The 20,010-nt window shown below is 35.0% G+C and overlaps 2 non-coding genes across 2 annotated transcripts; one reads left to right on the top strand and one right to left on the bottom strand.

Moving 5' to 3' along the window:
• Positions 1–7,252: 7,252 nt before the first annotated feature.
• Positions 7,253–7,359, top strand: LOC121231265 (small nucleolar RNA R71). Its single transcript, XR_005929329.1, has one exon. It is a non-coding gene; the product is annotated as a small nucleolar RNA R71 (small nucleolar RNA).
• Positions 7,360–17,960: 10,601 nt separating this feature from the next.
• On the bottom strand, positions 17,961–18,067 carry LOC121231355 (small nucleolar RNA R71). Its single transcript, XR_005929415.1, has one exon. It is a non-coding gene; the product is annotated as a small nucleolar RNA R71 (small nucleolar RNA).
• Positions 18,068–20,010: the final 1,943 nt, after the last annotated feature.

Genomic DNA, 20,010 nt, shown 5'->3' on the forward strand with positions numbered 1-20,010 from the left:
CGTCTGTGACCACACGGCCTACCCACATGGGCGTGTGACCCTGTTTCATGATGAATTTTCTAAGTTTTACCAAAAGTTTTCAAAGTTTTCGGTTTAGTCCCAAATCATCTTCGATGCGTGTTTAGGGCCTCGTAAGCCCGTTTAAGGGACGTTATACATATGTATGAATGTTTTTGATTTCAGTGAAATTTTATGGCTCGATTTTATACGATTGTGGATGTTTAAGTTTGGTAATGCCTCGTATCCTGTCCTGGCCTCGGACATGGGTAAGGGGTGTTACATGTTGTAAAAATATTGGTCTAGCTTTTAACTCAGCTATGATTGAACCATCTTCAGACAACGACAATTGGGTGTTCAGTGCTTGCAAAGTATACAAGGATTTTCTGCTCAAAGCATCTGCCACATTGCCTTTTCCCGTATGGTAGTTAATAACAATATCATAATCTTTCAATAACTCAAGCCATCTACGTTATCTTAAATTCAAATCTTTCTGTGACATCAAGTATTTTACGATTTTATGATCGGTGAATATGTGACATTTTTCACCAAATAAGTAATGCAACCAGATTTTCAATGAAAACATTATGGCCGCCAATTCAAGATCATGTATCGGGTAGTTCTTTTCATGCGATTTTAGCTGTCGTGAAGCATAGGCTACTACCTTACCATCTTGCATCAAAACACAGCCTAAAGCATTCAGTGACGCATCATTGTAAACTGTAAATTCCTTACCGATTTATGCTGGACTAACATAGGTGCTTCTGTCAACAAAGCTTTCAATCTATCAAAAAATTGTTGGCATCTCTCAATCCATTAAAATATCACATCTTTCTGCAACAAACGAGTCATCAGAGAAGCTATTATTGAAAAACTTTTTACAAATCTCTGATAATAACCAGCTAGTCCTAGAAAACTTCAAACTTCAGACACATTCTTCAGTGGCTTCTAATTAACAATGGCCGAAATTTTATTCAGGCCTACTCTGACACCTTCAATAGACATAATATGCCCAAGGAAACCAACTTCCTATAGCCAAAATTCACAGTTACTGAATTTGGCATACAATTTTTCTCTTACAGAGTTTACAACACTATTCTGAAATGTTCAGCATGTTCATTTTCATCTCGCGAGTAAACCAAAATATAATCTATAAATACCACCACAAACTTGTCTAAATACAAACTAAAAATTCTGTTCATCAAATCCATAAACACTGCAGGTGCATTTGTCAAGCCGAATGGCATCACAAGAAACTCATAGTGTCCATACCTAGTTCTAAAAGTTGTCTTTTGTACATCCAATTCTTTTACCCGTAGTTGATAATAACCAAAACGGATATCAATTTTTAAAAATACCGTAGCACACTTTAACTTGTCAAACAAGTCATCAATACGAGGAAGTGGATGCTTGTTCTTTATTGTAACTTTGTTGAGCTGTTTGTAATCAATGCACAGCCTCAACGATCCATACTTCTTTAAAAATAGAACCGACGCACCCAAGGTGAGAAACTGGGTCGAGCAAAACCTCTATCAATCAACTATTGCAACTGTACTTTCAGCTCTTTCAATTCAGTAGGAGCCATTCTGTAGGGTGCTATGGATATTGGGGTTGTACCCGAAACAAGATCTATAGAGAATTTCACTTCTCTATCCGGTGATAAACCAGGTATTCCTCTGGGAATACATCAGGAAATTCACATACAACCAGCATTGACTGAATCTTTGACTCAGATGCTTTGGCATCCATCACATACGTAAGATAGACATCATACCCTTTCTAATATATTTCTATGCTGATATTATAGAAATCATAGTAGGTAATCCATCCAGTTTATCAGATTCAACATGAAGTAATTCACCGTTCTCACATTTCAATACAATATATTTTTGTTTACAATTTACCACTACATCATATTGAGTTAACCAATCCATTCCCAAGGACATATCAAAATCATTAAATGGAAATAACATCAAGTCGAAAAGCAATAACCTTTTACCAATAACAGGCAGTTTTTACAGACATTATTCACCATAACATACTGGCCCGAGGGGTTCGAAACTTTAACCACAATTTCAATGAATTCAACAGGTAAATTTTTAACAGACACTACGTTAATGCATATGTATGAATATGTAGAACCAAGACCAATCAATGCAGTAATATCAGTATCAAGTAGAGAAAATGTACCAGTAATGACGTCTGGTGCAGAGGCCTCCTCTCTGGGACGAATAGCATATGTTCTTGTAGGTGCTTGTACCTCAGATCTAACTATTGTATCCTTGGTAGTACCTCGACTACCGCTAACATTGCAGGGATGGCGGGGTGGCCTGCCCCTCGAGAAAGGATTACTCAGCCTCGGAGCTGGTTCTATCTCCTTTTCTGCTCTTTTTGGACAATCTCTGAGTAAATGGTCAAGTGAACCACATCCAAATCAAGCTCCACTTCTAGACCGACATTCCCCATGATGAAATTTGTTACAATGTTTACATTTCAATTTGGGATTACCAACACTATCCACACTGGTCATAAATGGCGATGAAGACCTCAGGTTAGAATGTTGAGAGCCCCGCTCTCTTCCAGAATATCTCGTAGAGGTGGTCACACGATCATAATACTTCTTGAATTTCTTAGAAGAAAATGATTGTGACTTAGTTATAGTTCTTTTTTCCAGAAACCCGAGCCCCTCTTTCGGCTTGTCTCTTTTCTTTATTCAATTCCTCAGCTTTGTGTGCTCGGTCAACTAACGCTGCAAATTCCCTTATTTTGAGAATCTTAATCAATAACTTGATATCTTCATTCAGGCCCTCTTCAAAGCATTTACACATTTTAGCCTCAATTAAAACCCATTATTTGGCATACTTACTAAGTTAAAAAAAATTCCCGTTCATATTCAGATACCGTCATGTTTCCTTGTTTAATCTCTAGTAATTCCTTCTTTTTCTGATCCATGAACCTCTGACTCACATACTTCTTTCTGAATTCAGCCTGAAAGAATTCCCATGTAACATTCTCCCTCTGTACTACTAAAGTTATTATATTCCACTAATGATAAGTTGTATCTTTCAGTAGAGATATCGCACATTTCAGACATTCAGTAGGTGTACAAGACATTTTATCAAAAGCCCGAATGGTGTTCTCTAGCAAAAACTCAGCCCTCTTCGGATCATCATTTGTGGTAGTTCTAAATTCTTCCACCTCATGTTTTCAGATTTTATCTATCGGAGGCTTACCAATTCTGATAGGTTCGGCACTCTGTAGTGCCTCAGGAATCAGTTGGAGAGCAGGTGGGGGAGGCCGTTGTAAAGCAGGGTTTATTCTCAAGAACTGGGTAAACCATTCCTTCATCACTTGAAAGAAGGCTTGTTTCGCCTCCTCACTTCGGCCCTCAGACACAAGCCTTTCACTACTAGATGCAGATGCAACTCTTTAAATTGAAGCTGAAGCATTGCTCTCAGCTTCCTCGGATTAAACTCTAGCTCGTTTGGATGACATTACTATATTGAAAAAACACACATTTAAAATGATCAGGAGTCATCACACTATCACAATTTATATAATGGCATGTATAGCTAAACTCGTGTTCGCTACATCAAATCTGAGAATCAGCTAAACCGTAGCTCTAATACCACTAAATGTAACACCCCTAACCCATACATGTTGCCGAAACAGGGTTTTAGAGCATTACTAGAACATTCAGAACATTTTTCAATTAATCTACATAGATTACTATTCATTTACCGAGATCATCCATAACGTCCTTTAATCAGGCCCTCAAGCCCCAATACGAGCATTAGAATCGAATCAGGACTTAATCAGGACCTCTAAGAATTTTTTGCTAATTTACAAAATTTTTACAAGGTACAGGGCTCACACACCTGTGTGGTCCAAGGGACACGACTGTGTGACCCTGGGACATACCCATGTTGGAGGTCATGTCTGACCCCGTGTAACTCTCTAACTTGCATACATGACCATGCCACACACCCATGTGCTAGGCATGTGCTAGGCCGTGTGGTTAATTAATTCAATTTGAAAATAGGTGTAGGTTTCACACGGCCAAGACACACGCCCGTGTTCTAGGCCATGTGCCCAATTCTAAGCATCCTGTTTCTCAAAATTAAGGTACAAGGGACACACGGCCTAACCACATGCCCATGTTACCAAGCTGTGTGTCACACATGGTCTAGACACACGCACATGTGTCTTCCCATGTGGACAAAATAAGGCCATTTCTAGTTTCATTTCTCACCTAAAATTTCACCCAAGTCCTGTACTTGAAACACACAAAAAATACGAATCAATCTAACCATTCAAAATAGACAATTCTATCATTCATCGTAGCATACCATCACATACATATGTGTTTGTAAACTTACTTTAGATGAACTTAGGCAATACACAACATTCATCACATATTCTTAACATATCTCATGTGTAAATATATATATCATGATAATCTACTTAGTCATACCAAAATGAGCAATTACTAGCCATTCCAATGGCTAGGTTACAAAATTACATTTTCAAGCCACTATTGGCTAAGTTGTCCTATACATGCCATTATGCCAAAATGATTTTACTAAGTATACCCAATAAGCTAGTTGATAGTGTGACAATGCTCCAAATATCTCCAACCTTCACGAGCTTCTGAGCACTATAAAACGGGGTAAGCATTACATGCTTAGTAAGTTCGCATAACGGAAACTAAACTCACCAATATTGTTTATTAAAATCTAGGCATACAATGTTATGTTTCCATCCATTTGGCTAAATTACCTAATCACATACATTCCATAAAAAATGTTAGTCACCAAATTATTCATATCAATCAAGTAACATAGATGAGCTCACCAAGCAATATTCTTACAAGTCATTATTATTTCATCTCAAGGTTCTCATGCCATGTCAAGAGTTAAATGTCCATTGAATCATTGAAATTCCAATAAAAACTCAAGTAGTACACTCAGGGTGTACAATCCATTAATCCGTCAATTCTTATTGAGGTTACCCCTTAGGGTACTTAACCAAGGAACACACTTTCAAGCCACTTGTCGTATAATAGGATTACCAATCTAGGATAAATCCTTTATATTGCATATGCTGAAAAGAGCTTAATTAGGGTTACTAGTCCAGGCTAAACCCTAATAATAACGTATGCTCGAGAGGTAATGTATCAGGATTACCCATCAGGGGTAAATCCTTTCTATGACAAGGTCATTGGGATTACTCGTCCAAGCTAAATCCCATACGCAACAAATGTAGGACCTTATTTATTTTGGGAAAGCGCATACAATCATCAGAATTCAATATTCAACCGAGACTTAACCCTTTATCACCATTTCAAGCATGTATTAAGTTTCTCATTATAACATTCAAGTAATGTACATAAATATAAATCACATTCCATACAACATAACATTCGATTAAACATATTTACATGTCGGATTAAGTTACACGAACTTACATCGATACTTGTTCACTTAAAAGTCTATTAATTCGAAATCTTTTCTTTTCCTCGATCTAACCTCGAATAAGTGTTGTCTGGATCTATATAAATGAATTTAACCATTAATTTCATACATTTCATATTTAAATGGACTCAATTTATGTCCTAGGCAAAATTACCATATTCTCCTAACTTTTCCACAAATTCTGATTTTTTCCCTAGGCCCAGAAAATAAAACTTGTGCAAATTACTCCCTATTCCAAGCCTAACCAAAGCCCCATTAAAAATTTTCCAGTACATGTATTCATAAAATTTTAGAATTTTTCATCAAGTTTTACAACTTTTCATTTTAGTCCCTAAATCATGTTTCCATCAAAAATCACTTTGTAAAAGTTGTTTATCTATCAATAATCTTTCATTTTCCACCATAAATTTCTAATTTCCATCATTTACATCCATGACAAACCTTGGTAACTTTTCAAATTAATCCCCTAAATAGAGAGATTAGACTATCCCTGTTTCAAAAATATAAAAATCATTAAAAACGAGACTTGATTTCACACCTTTTCAAGCTTGGTAAGTTATCTTCCTCCCTCCTAGGGTTTCTATAGAAATTTTGGGGAAGATTTTTATTTAATTAACATCTTTTTAATTTTGTGATTTTCAATTTAGTTCCTTGTCTTTTTCTATAATTCCATGGATGAGTCACCAAGAAAAATATACATACTTTTCTTAATTGTCTAATTACCATATAAGGACCTTAAGTTTTGAATTCCATAGCAATTTGATCCTTATAGCTACTAGAATTCAACTTTCACATTTTATGCGATTTAGTCCTTCTCGTAATTAAGCACTTAATCGATAAAATTTTCGTATCAAAATTTTCACACAACATATCTACCATAGTACAAACCATATAATAAAATAAAAATGAATTATATTTTTGGGTTGGATTTGTGGTCCCAAAGCCACTGTTCTGATTTCACTGAAAAATGGGTTGTTACAATGTCAGAGTTTCTAGGCTACTCAAGATTTTCCCAAGTGGAGCGCAATAGCTTTCACATGCTCCTTTCCTTCCTTTCAAGGATTATTCTCAGTATTTCTTGAAATGCCAATGATAATTTTCCTTTTAATATCTCCCATCATATTCATCAATTAGCTCATCTGATCTTCTAGTTTAGTCAATGTCTTTGTAGATTTACTACACTTAGACTGCACTTGCTTCACATCCATTCTCATTTACTGTATTTCCCCTTCAATTCAATCCAAATGTTGACCACATACAATATGGTCATTTTGGTTTACCGCCCTTTCTTGAGGTTTTTGTAAATAATGAGGTTGATAGTTAGTATCAACCTAATTAGAAGTATTACTTCCTCCTTGACTTCCTCCCCACCTCAGATTTTAATGATCTCTTCATCTAGAATTTTAAGTATTTGAATAAGTGTTTCCACCCCTATTCCCTATGTAATTCACATATTTGGTGGGATTGTTACTATAGTGGAAAAGCAGTTTGTTTCCTACATATATAGATGGTGCATTCTTCTCAGGCTCTATTCGGTTAATTCTCTTCACTAACTATTGATATTTGTCATCCTCCTAGACAACATTTACCCTGGATGGTTTTTGGTAATATGTGTGTCGTTCATTGGCCATTGGTAGGAGTTCATCATTATATTTTCTATTAATTCATGCACTTCCTCGTATGTTCTGTTCATTAAGGCACCTCTTAATACTCCATCTAATCCTGACCTTGAATACACATCCAACCCATTGTAAAATATTTGCAATTGTAACCACTTAGGTTATCTGTGGTGTGGACATTTTTGAATCGCTATCTTAAAACACTCACAAGCTTCATGAAAACTTTCCCCCTCTAGTTGTTTGAACATAGAATCTTACCGTTTTAGTTGGTCCACCTTGCTAATTGGGAAGAAATTTTATAGGAATTTCCTTGTGAGTTCATCCCATGTCATGATGGATCATGGTGCCTGTGAGTCTAACCAAAAAAAAGCTGTAGGTACTGTTTTAAATGTTGACTCAGATCTTCTGTAATTGTTCCTCGAAATTGCTAATTATTCTGGATCATCTAGATCATAGCTGACTTGATCTTGAAGTTATTGGCTATGATAGTTGGCCTCATTATACTCCTTTGAACCATATCTAAATTCGGTAGCATATTCTTTTAAAGTTCTTTTGTTACGAGCCATGAGATTGTTTACGGGTAATTATAGTAGTGGTGGTGGGTCTTCTAAGTTGTTATTGTTAGCTTCGTCGAATAGTGGATTCTCACGAGGCATGTTGCGCATAGTAGATGGTGGATTCTGCATCTACTATTACTATTGTTGTTATTGTTGATGATTTTTGGGTATTATTCTTTCTGGATTTGTGACTGGCTCTATAGGTGTTCCCCTACTATGAGTCATACACTAAACCCAAAGAAAAAAGATTAGTAAGAATAAGAAAAAGAAAATCGTAATTATAATCTAAAAATTTCCTAGTTATCCTACTAATATGTAAAAATTAAAATTAATATAGTGATGTTGCCTCCCTGCCTTCGAGAGTACTAAAGTCCAAAGTAGAAATTTTGTACAAAACATATAAAAGGCGATATCCGCAAGTATTTTGTTCAGATTGTAATATAGTTACAATGGAGTAGATGAGTACTCTGAGGATCGTACCCAAGGGAGGCAAGTACTAAATTAATTCTAACATAAGCATAAATAGATCTAATTAGAAGTTTAACTGAATTATATTACGATGGATAAAAGAAAAAGGTTTTGGTGATCTATACTAACAACAATAATAAAAGAAAGAAAATATATAAGTAAATCACGAGAAATCAAATAATAAAATATATCAAATTTGAATATGGGTGATTAGCTCGCTTCAATAATCATAACCAAATGTTGTTTCGAGTTTTCTTGTTCAATCAATTAGTTCATACCCTAGCAGGATCTTTTGATCTTCTACTAGAATAACGAGTCGGCAAAAACTTATCTCTCAACCTCATAGTCCATATCGATTCAAGGTTAAGGTGTTCACGGATAGGTCATATTAAATTTGGGTTAATTCTCAACTTAATGACTTTTTAGGGTTGCCAGACCTAGGGTTTTAGGATCTTCCTGTCCTGATCAGTTGATTCGTTAAGAGAACCCTACGAAATAGTTAATTAATCATATCTCTACTCACTAATTCCCCTACAAGAGGATTAGTTCCACATGGATCTAATAAACAATATAAATTTGATAGAAAGAGTAATCATGAATAATATAAAGTTGAGAAGAAGCCTGATTTTTATTAGAATTGAGTGCAAAATTCTTATAGAGTTTGATTGTGTTTTAAAAATATGATTTCTCCCCACAAAAGTAAATAACAAGAATTGAAATAAACCTAAAGCCTAATAAAAGAGAAAAAACTAAATACTAAATCTAAGAGAAAAATTATACAATATGAAAGTTGTCCCTAACATGTGCTAAATGAGCCTATTTATAGATTTTAGAGTGATCTTCGTCCTTAACCCTTAGTCAGTTTTCGTCCTCGTGCTTAACATTTGATTGTGTGGACCAAAACGTCCTTGGCTAATAATTATTTCCTATACAGAGGTAATGTTGTGACACACCAGGTCTTGTGTGATGACATCAAGGGTATTATTCTCATCTTTAGGGTATCTTCAGGGTATCATCAGGGGTGTGTCGCAATAATAACTCTTGAAAAGAGTTATATTGTAGGCCTCTAAACTTGATTAATTGTCTATACCTAAGTGGATATATTTACATTTTTAGGATCTTTTTTTAACATTGCATCATGAAGATTGGATTGTGCTCTCAATGTTACTACATGTTACTTTTGTTGGTGGAAGGAAAGGAATTGTTTGCGTTTGTAGCAAGTGTAGAAAGAAAGAAGAAAAATGAAGAAGTGAAGTATTGTCATGGCAAAAGGGTGGGCAAACTGCCAGCATAAATGCCATGGAAATTCCAAAAACATACTAACGCAACACTTAGTCCTCGTCACTTTCAGTCAGCTGGATATGTACAAGATAAATCCACCTAAAAAAGAGGGAAAAAAGGTGTGTGCTGAGAGAGGGGACCTACCCTATAAAAAAGAAAGAGAGGTGAAATCAAAAGAGAGGATTTTACATGAAAATTGAGGAGTGGTTCTTCTTTTTCAACAAACTCTCATGAAAAATATGGAGAAAAGAAGATAGGGTAGCAACTAAAGTATAGAGCAGAGACGTAAGGAAGGGGATGAAGCACTCAACCCTAGGTCTTGCACAATGTTACAGCACTGGAGTTGGGAGCTAATTTGGCGAAAGCTTTCTAAAGTTCTTCCTTCATTATCTCGATTAATTTTCTTGAATTTTTAACTGTTAAACGATGTTGTTGAATGGCACATTTATTTTGGATGTTAATTTCCAACCCATGAGCTAATCTCATCGGGTTAGAACTACTTGATGAATCTTTATTTCCATTAATGACTAGGCATTATCTTGATTAGATCTACTGTTTTATTCAATTTACGTTATTTTGAATGCATGCATGCAATCTATAGACATAGATAGATGTATGGTATGTTCACAAACTTGTTTAATTCTGAAAAGGTTAGATGAGTTGGATTCTGTATAGAGTAAGAAAAAAATATTCATCCTTGAAGCTTGTAGACATACAAAGCCTTAGGAATGATAGCTTGAAGTTTGACTATCAGAAGAAACAGACTACTGTAGCTAGAATCTAAATAGTAGACTGGTTAAAAACTTGCCATGGCATTATTGTGTTTTAAGGATGTAATCTGAGTAATTCCAATATTCCCACTCAACAATGTTTTTCCTTTCAGCTTTGTCTCATTACATTACCATATCATTTTAAGTTAGTTATCTAATTTTAATATTGCATACGTGATTATCCTTTACAATTTTTTTTATTCTATTTTTGCCATAGCCTGATTCATATAGTTCATAGTGATAACTTAACCAAATCAATCCTAACCAGTCCCTATGGAGACGACCTTACTTACTACTTTATTACTTGATTTGACGTGTGCACTTACACATTCACATATCATTTCACATGCGACAAGTTTTTGGCATCGTTGTCGGGGATCGACCAATTGGTGAACTTTGGTTTGTTATTACCGATGTAATTTTGTTAGTTTTAGCTTCTTGATTTGTTTTTTATTTTTAGGTATGTTGCTAGTTTATAAGTATAGGTATTCTCGAAAAATGAAGAGTATTATTTTTATCCTGAAATTAAGAGAGCCTTAAGGAGAATGAGAAAAGAATTACGAGAGATGGAAAGGATTGGAAATGATCCAGACAGGGAAGATCTATTACGTCCGAATGATAGGGATGTTGATATTTCTTGTGTGATAAATGATAGAGGCAGACCCATTAGAGAACCTATAGTGCCTATCTTGGATGATTTGAATCTAGGGATTATTAGGCCATAGATTCAAGTTTAGCATTTTGAGTTGAAACTAGTGATGTTTCAAATGCTACAAACAGTGGGATACTTCAATGAATTACCTACTGATGATCCATGGCTACATTTATGAATCTTTTTGGAGGTCTATGATTCATTCAGGCAACAGGGTATTCCTGAAGATGCCCTGATACTCAAGTTATTTCCTTATTCATTGTGAGATCGTGCTAGAACATGGTTAAATGTTTTTCCATCACGAATAGTAGTATCCTGGAATGAACTTTATCAACAGTTTTTGCTGCGATGCAATCCTCCAAACATGATTGCCAAATTAAGGAACAATATTATATCTTTTTGGTAATCCAAGGATGAGAAATTGTATGAATCATGAGAGAGATTCAAAGAATTACTTAAAAAATGCCCGATGCATGGTTCCCAACATTGGAAAAATATGTAAATGTTTTACAATGGATTCAATGCACATACAAGGATGGTAGTTGATACATTTACCAATAGCACTTTGCTAGATAAATCATACAATAACACATGAAATTCTGGAAAGGATAACTAACCATGATTATTAATATTCGACTACAAGAGTAGGTACAGGCAGAAGAGCTACTGGAGCTTGATGCGAGCATCTCATTAATAGCTTGATGCTGAACCGAGCTAACATGTTTTTATTGTGGGGAGATCATGTTTTTGATGAATGCCCATCGAACCCAATCTAAGTATATTAAATGGGAAATTTCAATCAGAACAATAATCCATATTCCAATATGTATAGTCCAAGGTGGAAACAACATCCCAACTTCAGTTGGAGTAATCAAGGAATGAGAAATTCTATTAATGTTGCTTGACAGAATGTCACAAGTGCACCATCTAGATATAATCAACCCATGCCATAGTAAAATGTTCAACAAGGTTCAGCATCATCTTCTTCATCGATGGAAACTTTGTTGAAGGAATGCAAGGCCAAGAATGATGCTATGATATAGAGTCAAGCTGCATCCTTAGAAGCCTTGGAAAATCAAGTAGGGCAAATTGCCAATGCATTAAGTTCAAGACCGTAAGGAGCATTGCCAAGTGATACTGAAAATTCAAGATCTCAAGAGAAGGGGCATTGCAAGACCATTACACTCAAAAGTGGAGCTCAGCCACCTGGAGTTGTTAATGACGCTGCTGTTGAAGAGGACAACTCAGATTTCACACATGGAATGAATTCGAAACCACTCGTGGAGCAATCTACAACAAAGAAGGTCAAATGAAAACATTTTGAAGCAGAGCCAGCTCGAGTTGCCAATACTAATGTCACTGTAAAGCAACCATAACAAGTTGAAGGAAGGCCACTGCCACATTTTCCTCAGCGATTCCAGAAGTCTAAGCAAGATTTTCAATTCAAAAAATTCTTGGATTTTCTGAAGCAACTTCATATCAACATACTATTGGTGGAAGCATTGGAACAAGTGTTGAATTATGTTATGTTCATGAAGGGTATCTTGTCAAAGAAGCGATGATTAGGGGAATTTGAAATTGTTGCTCTCACTGAAGGGTGCACAGAAATGTTGATGAACAAATTGCCTCCAAAGTTGAAGGACCCAAGGAGTTTTACTATTCCTTGTTCAATTGGAAATCATTATCTTGGCAAGGCATTATGTGATTTAGGTGCAAGTATAAATTTAATGCCTATGTCTATTTTCAGGAAGTTAGGAATTGGGAAGGCACAAACCACCACAATCACGTTGTATCAAGATTGAAGATGTGCTAGTAAGAGTTGATAAATTTATTTTTCCAATAGATTTTATTATTCTGGAGTGTGAAGCTAATAAAGAGGTACAAGTTATTCTGGTAGACCTTTTCTAGCAACAGGTAGAATGCTAATTGATGTGCAGAAAGGTAAGTTGAAAATAAGGGTCAATGACCAGCAAATAACCTTTAATGTTTTTGATGCCATGAAGTGTGCAGATGAAAGTGAAGAATGTCACACCATTGGATTTCTCAACTCAGCAGTAGAGAAAGAGTTTGCAAAGTTTTGTCACAACAATATTGATGATAATGGAGATCCATTTGAGCTAACTAAAACAGAAATGATTAGTGAACCTGGTGAACTTATGGAGACCAAGCAATTTGAGTATCAACAAGGGTGGAGTTTTGAATCTTTATATTTGTCAAATTGTTCCTTCAAACCTCCTAGACCTTTCATAGAGGACCCTCCAATTTTGGAGTTAAAGCCTTTGCCATTACATTTAAAATATGCCTACTTGGGAGATAACAACACTTTGCTAGTAGTCATATTTACAGAATTGACTCTTGATCAGGAGAAGTTATTAGAAGTTTTGAAGAAATCTAAGAAGACACAGGGGTGGAAAATTGCTGATATAAAGAGAATTAGTCCTGCTATTTGTATGCATAAGATTTTACTGAAGGATTGCTGTAACAACCCTTTCTTAGTGAAATCAAAACAATGGTTTCAGGACCACAAATCCAATGAGTAAATTATTATTTTATTATTATTTTAATGTTTATGGAATGTTAGTAAGGTAGTATAAGAATTTTGTTAAGAAATTTTGACTTTTGCGTGTTTAATTACGTGAAAACGACTAAATTGTAAAAAGTACAAAAGTAGAGTTCTATTAGTTAAAGGGGTCTATTAGCTATGGACTTTTAAAGTGATTTTGGATGAAATTGTCATTTAAGGACTTATTTGTAAAAATGATGAAATTTTATAGTAAATTTGTGAAATGATGATTTGTATAGATTGATATAGGTCCCTAGAAAAACCAGCTAACTTGAGAAAATGATGAAAATGTTTAGATTTCAATTTATGAACTTAAGGACTAAATTGTAAAAAAGTTAAAATGTTAGGAGAAAAATATTAATTTTACAAAAATATGAAATACAGATTGAATTGGATAATAGAATAATTAAATTGACTGAATTTATCTATTTAGATCAAGATAGACCACGTACGGATTTAGATCGAGGAAATGCTAAAGCCTCGAATTAGTCGATTTCGTTTCTACGCCCTTTTCGGCTAGGTAAGTTCGTATGAATAATTATTGTTTTTAATGTTAATTTCAATTATATGTTAATATGTTAGTTGTTATGTAATTGAATGATAAATATCCAACAATGTCATGACAGTTATCGAGCACCAGTTGAACCTTAGGAATTCATAGGATACAAATCAGATGTCATTAGGGATTTCATGTTTAGGTGCTGGTCTTGAATGTCCTATCGATGGCTAAGGTCATACATTTGTTGCGGATACTCCACAGCTCGTGTGAGCAGCATGATGTAGCTTACATTTCGACCCACAGCTTGTGTGAGCAAGCCCATTTCATAGCTCGTGTGAGCAACGATGTACAGGAAAGTTTACAATTATATGTTAAGCACACTTCGTGTGAGCTTTCCCGTGTATCCAATGATATTCTAAATGGTTCAATGGGCATGAAAAAGAAAGGAACGGTAAATGTTCAAATGAACTATATCATGTAATTATGGAAAGGGTTGAAATGGTAAGCTTCAATTGAAGTATGCTTAAGTTAATGAAAATGATGAATTCAAATGAAGTATGCTCATTTATAATGACTTACCTTATGTTAAATTCATGTGAATTATGTTTGAATGCACTAAAATGTGTTGTTGATGGTGCTTAGGCTTGTGCCAAGCTTGTTGTTGGATTATATTATGCTTAATCTTAACGATATGCGTATAAATGGTAAGCAATGTTCATGTTTTACGAACTTATTAAGCATTATGTGCTTACATAGTTTTCTTTTCTATGCTTTACATATAATCGAAAGCTCAATTGATTTCGAAGCTCATTAGAGTTCTATCACACAATGCATAAATTTCGATAGTTTTTAGTAGTTTAGCTAAGGTTATAATAGCATTTATAGGTGAACTTATTTTGGTATCTAGTTGATGATTTTGGCATGTATAAGTTGTTTGGTACCATTTGATGTTGGTTGAATTGTGTCATTTTGGTACTTGTGATACTTGAATGGTAAGGCTCAAATGGTAAGTTTATGTCGAAGTACTAATAGTCAAGATATGGCATGTTTTGGGATGGTCTTGAACTAGATGTGAATGAATGAAATGTGGTCAAGTATATATATAAGTTTAGGTAAGTTTGTATGTTTGCATTTGAGGTGCCTTCTGTGGCATATTGGTTGAATGATTTTGGACTATTGAATTGGTTATTTCATTGTAGTTTTGGTCATGTTATGATGCCTTGATTATGTGCAAAATGCTTTTAGTTGGTTGCATGAGTTGGTGTTGGAAATGGCTTGATTTTGGCCAATTTCCTGTCCACACGGCTTGAGACATGAGCGTGTAACTCAGCCATGTGTACCCTGTAGGTTTTATTACATGCAAGTCAGGCTGTTACACGGCCCAGCACAAGGAATGTGTATGGCTATTTCAAGAGTTACACAGCCTAGTATATGAGCGTGTGGCTTGGCCATATGACCCCTACAGTCTAATTTTTCAAACTTTTTCTTATACTTTTCGATTGTTTCCAATTTGGTCCTGAACTGTTTCAAAGGTATTTCTAGGGCCTTGTAAACTGAAAAATATGTAGGATTTTTCCTATGTAATTTATCAATTCATTGTTAACACTAAGTAAATGTTTAGTAAATTAATGAAATATGTGAAAATATGAAATTAGGACATAGAAATTATTAAAATGTGATTTTATGCTTTATTATATAGTTTTCATGCATAAAATAGCTTATTTTATATTTAATTGACCATATTATATTTTTAAGATATAAAATAGGCCATGCATGATTAAATTAAATAATAAAATATAAAATTATATTTAATAATTCATTTTAAAATATTTCATTAATAATTTGGGTTTCAATTAATTATTTAAATTGGATAAATTTTGTTCTTTGGTACTTTAATTTATCTATTTATTTTGTACAGGTCTGATAGCTTTGATGGATTACAAGAAAACCGCCCAAATTGAAGACCAAGTCAACCCAAATTCGGCTACACATGGCTGTCCACATAAACCACTTTTTGGTTTGATTACACAAGGTCCTTGCGATGTTAAAGAAATTAGAGATTTTCCCAAAGATTTACATTTGACCAAGCCTCAGTCAGGAGTTATTATGGCATTTAAACTACTTAAAAATCAAGCAAAATTCAACTCGAACCCATTAATCATGGCCGGCCACTCATTGGAAAGGTTTGAAGAGACTAAACCTCTTTATTTTTAGCAAACTACCCTCCTCTCTTCACATATAAATAAGACCTCATTTGATCCCTCATCCCTTATCATTCTCTCTATTCTCTCAATCCGCTTTAGCATTTTCCATTTCCCACGCCTAGCATCATCTCTTCATAGAGATCTTAGCAATTAAGTCTCTTAAAGAACCCTTAGTCTCCCACCTTGGAGAACCATCAGCAAAGGAGCAAAGCGAAGGAGCCTCATCGGTTAGAGTCTTAGGTGATAGCCACTCTAATTTGGGTTTAATCTTTCTTTTCTTTAATTTAATCTAAAAATGTTTGTTATCTGTTATTTGTTCTTGTTTACAACAATGTTAGCTTAATTTTATTTAAGCTAGGATGATTGCTTTGATTAAATAATATTTATTTGATTCATGCTTATAATGTGTGCCTCAATCGATCATGTTTTCAGTTAAAATCAAGTCTGTATTTCATTCATACGTGATTGAAATGCACCTGAATTAGCTGAGTGATCCTAACCAGACGACGGCTAGTGGATGCATAATTGAAATGTGCATGCTCAATTTAGATCCTAACCCGATTAAATTGTAGGTTGCATAACAATTCTAGCCAAACTCTATTATCTGCATAGTTTTTAGATTTGTGTGATTAAACTATTTAAAACCTAACTATTTCAAACCTAACACATTCCTGTTACCTCACACAAATGCTAAGAAACCCTTTGTAAATAAGGATCAGTAAAACGCATACTTACTAAGTAAAGGATTCCGAAAGGACCTAATGTGGTTTCCAAACTCATGAAAGATCGAGTTGCCATAGAATGGTTTTCTAAATGTTATTAATCATGTTGATAATAAATTGAGTTTAATTAAAGTATTTATTCTAGTTTATTTATGTTATAATTGTTGCAAATTGTGTTTAATTTTGCTAAAATCTATTCCATTCATATAGTTTGCATACTTAGGGTAATTTACATTAGGGATCATTACATTTAGTTTAATATATTTAATTTTAATCATCGCTTCTCAACCATATTGTGTTTTTATTTACCAAGTTGTTAGTCTAATTTTACAATTAAGTGATTTAACACAAATACAATCTTTGTGGAGACGATAACTCGATACTTACTTATTACTTGATAATGACTATGTACACTTGCACAAACCTACACGTTACAAGTTGGTTTATTTCTAACTATGTACACAAATACTAACCTACGCCGTTGTCGGGTGTTGTTAACTGTTGCCATAGTCTTTTTTTTTTGTGAAATTATTTACTTCCAAGTTGGTTTATTTCTAACATTACTAACTTATTCTTTTTAATTTAGTGATTTTCTTTCTAGGTGTTTATGAGTATGAAACAGATTCTCAATTTACTCCCTGTAGACCCTAAAATTGAGAAAACTTTCAAACAAAGAAGACATGAACGAACAGCTCAAAGACAAGTCGAGATGGACCTTAGAAATCAGAATCAAGACCAAGGAATGAAGCCAATTACGAAACCCCATCCTCATTACCGATGATAGGGATCGATGCATCAGACAATATGCCGTGCCATTTTTCAGTGAGTTAAATCCAGGAATTAGAAGGTCAGATATTAAGGCAACCCAATTTGAATTGAAGCCAGTGATGTTTCAAATGGTCCAAACAGTGGGCCAATTCAGTGGTATGGCCTTGGAATATCCACATCTCCACCTTTTATTGTTTATGGAGGTGAGTGATTCATTCAAGATAGCCAGTGTGACTGAAGACACACTGAGGTTGAAGTTGTTTCTGTACTCATTGCGAGATCGAGCATAAGCATGGCTTAATTCATTGCCACCAAGTTTCATATCTACATGGAAAGAATTAGCAGAGAGATTTTTGGTTAAGTATTTCCCTCCTAGCAAAAACACTAAGTTGAGGAATGAGATCACAACTTTCCAACAATTGGATGACGAGTCTTTGTATGAGGCTTGGGAGCGATTCAAAGAGTCACTTTGTAAGTGTCTTCATCATGGTTTTCCTCATTGTATCCAGTTGGAGACATTCTATAATGGTCTCAATACACATATAAGATTGATGGTAGATGCTTCTATGGATGGGAATTTTGTCTAAGTCTTATAATGAGTCTTATGAGATCATCGAGAGGATCGCGAGTAATAACTATCAATGGCCAAAAAATCGAACAGCTTCAGGAAGACATGTAGCCAGAGTTTATGAAGTTGACACCCTCACTTCGTTATCAGCTCAGGTATCGTCTATTTCCTCAATGTTAAAACAGTATACCGCTAATAGTGCTAATAATTTTGTAGCTCAGCCACTAAGCCCGTTTGAAGTAGTTTCCTGTGTATACTATGGGGAATGTCATTCTTTTGAGAATTGTCCATCAAATTCCAAGTCAGTGTACTATGTGGGGAGCCAACATCAAAATAGCAGTGCACAAGGACCCCATTCCAGCCTCTACAATCCTTCATGGTGTAATCATCCTAACTTTTCTTGAAGCAACAAAGGAAATGGACTGAACAACAACTTATTACAGCATAGACCCAAACAATCTCAAGGGTTTAATCAGCAAGCTCCAAAACCACCTCAAGCTAAGGCATCAAATAGTTTCGAGAACTTGTTGAAAGCGTACATGGCAAAGAATGACACCTTGATCTAAAGCCAAGTAGCAACATTGAAAATTTTGGAAAACCAAATGGGTCAGTTAGCTACGAAGTTTAGTAATAGACCGCAAGGAACCTTGCCGAGAGATATTGAGAATCCAAGATATTTGGGTAAAGAACATATCACGGCAATATCATTGTGAAGTGGTAAAATTCTGGAACCCCGATTGATTGATGTCGAAGATAAGCCCGTTGAGAAGAATCAACCAGCTATTGAAATTCTTATACTAAAAGAGTCAAAATTTACAAAAACTGACAAGGTAAATCCTAACTTAGTTAATTCAGATACTTTAACATCTTCTTTGGATGCAGATTTACCTACTCAGAAGAGTTATCCGATTCAACCGAAAGTTCCATCACCTCCATATCCGCAAAGATTGAAGCAATACAAGCAAAAACAAGAGGTGCAATTCAAGAAGTTTTTAGATGTTTTGAAGCAGTTACAAATCAATATTTCGTTGGTGGAGACTTTAGAACAAATGCCAAATTATGTTAAGTTTATAAAGGATATACTGTTCAAGAAGAAACGACTGAGTGAGTATGAGACTGTTGCCTTGACAAAGGAGTCCAGTGCATTCCTGCAGAACAAACTACCACCGAAATTGAAAGACCCAAGAAGCTTTACTATACCCTATAACATTGGTGAATCTTACTGTTGTAAAGCTTTGCTCGATTTAGCAGTGAGTATCAACTTGATACCTAAGTCTATTTTCAAGATGCTAGTGATAGGTGAAGTAAGACCTACAACTGTGACACTTCAGCTAGCGGATAGATCTTTAGCATATCCTAAAGGAAAGATTGGGGATGTTTTTCTAAGAGTCGATAAATTTATCTTTCCTGCTGATTTCATTGTCTTATATTTTGAAGTAGATAAAGAAGTGTCGATCATCCTTGGGAGACCTTTCTTAGCCATGGGAAAAATGTTAATTGATGTGCAGAAAGGTGAACTCACCATGCGAGTTCAAGATGATCAGGTAACCTTTAACATTGTTAAAGCGATGGAATTTCCCGATCCGGAAGAAGAGTGTTCAGTTATGGAAGAGATAGAAATCTTGGTTTCTATGGAAAGTAATTTTGAAGAAGATCCATTGGAGAAAGCCTTAGATCTTGACCCTTTGGAGGATGAACAAGGTGAAGAAAACATGGCTTTGATAGAAACCAATCCGAGGAATTTTATTCAATCCACAAGGTTTGAATCGTTGGAGTTAGAAGTCAGAGAATTTGTGCAACCCAAGTTGTCAATTGAAGAACCACCTAAACTCAAACTAAAACTACTTCATTCCCATTTGAAATACGTT

Source organism: Gossypium hirsutum, chromosome A06 (genome assembly GCF_007990345.1).
Source record: "Gossypium hirsutum isolate 1008001.06 chromosome A06, Gossypium_hirsutum_v2.1, whole genome shotgun sequence".
Classification (NCBI taxonomy): domain Eukaryota; kingdom Viridiplantae; phylum Streptophyta; class Magnoliopsida; order Malvales; family Malvaceae; genus Gossypium; species Gossypium hirsutum.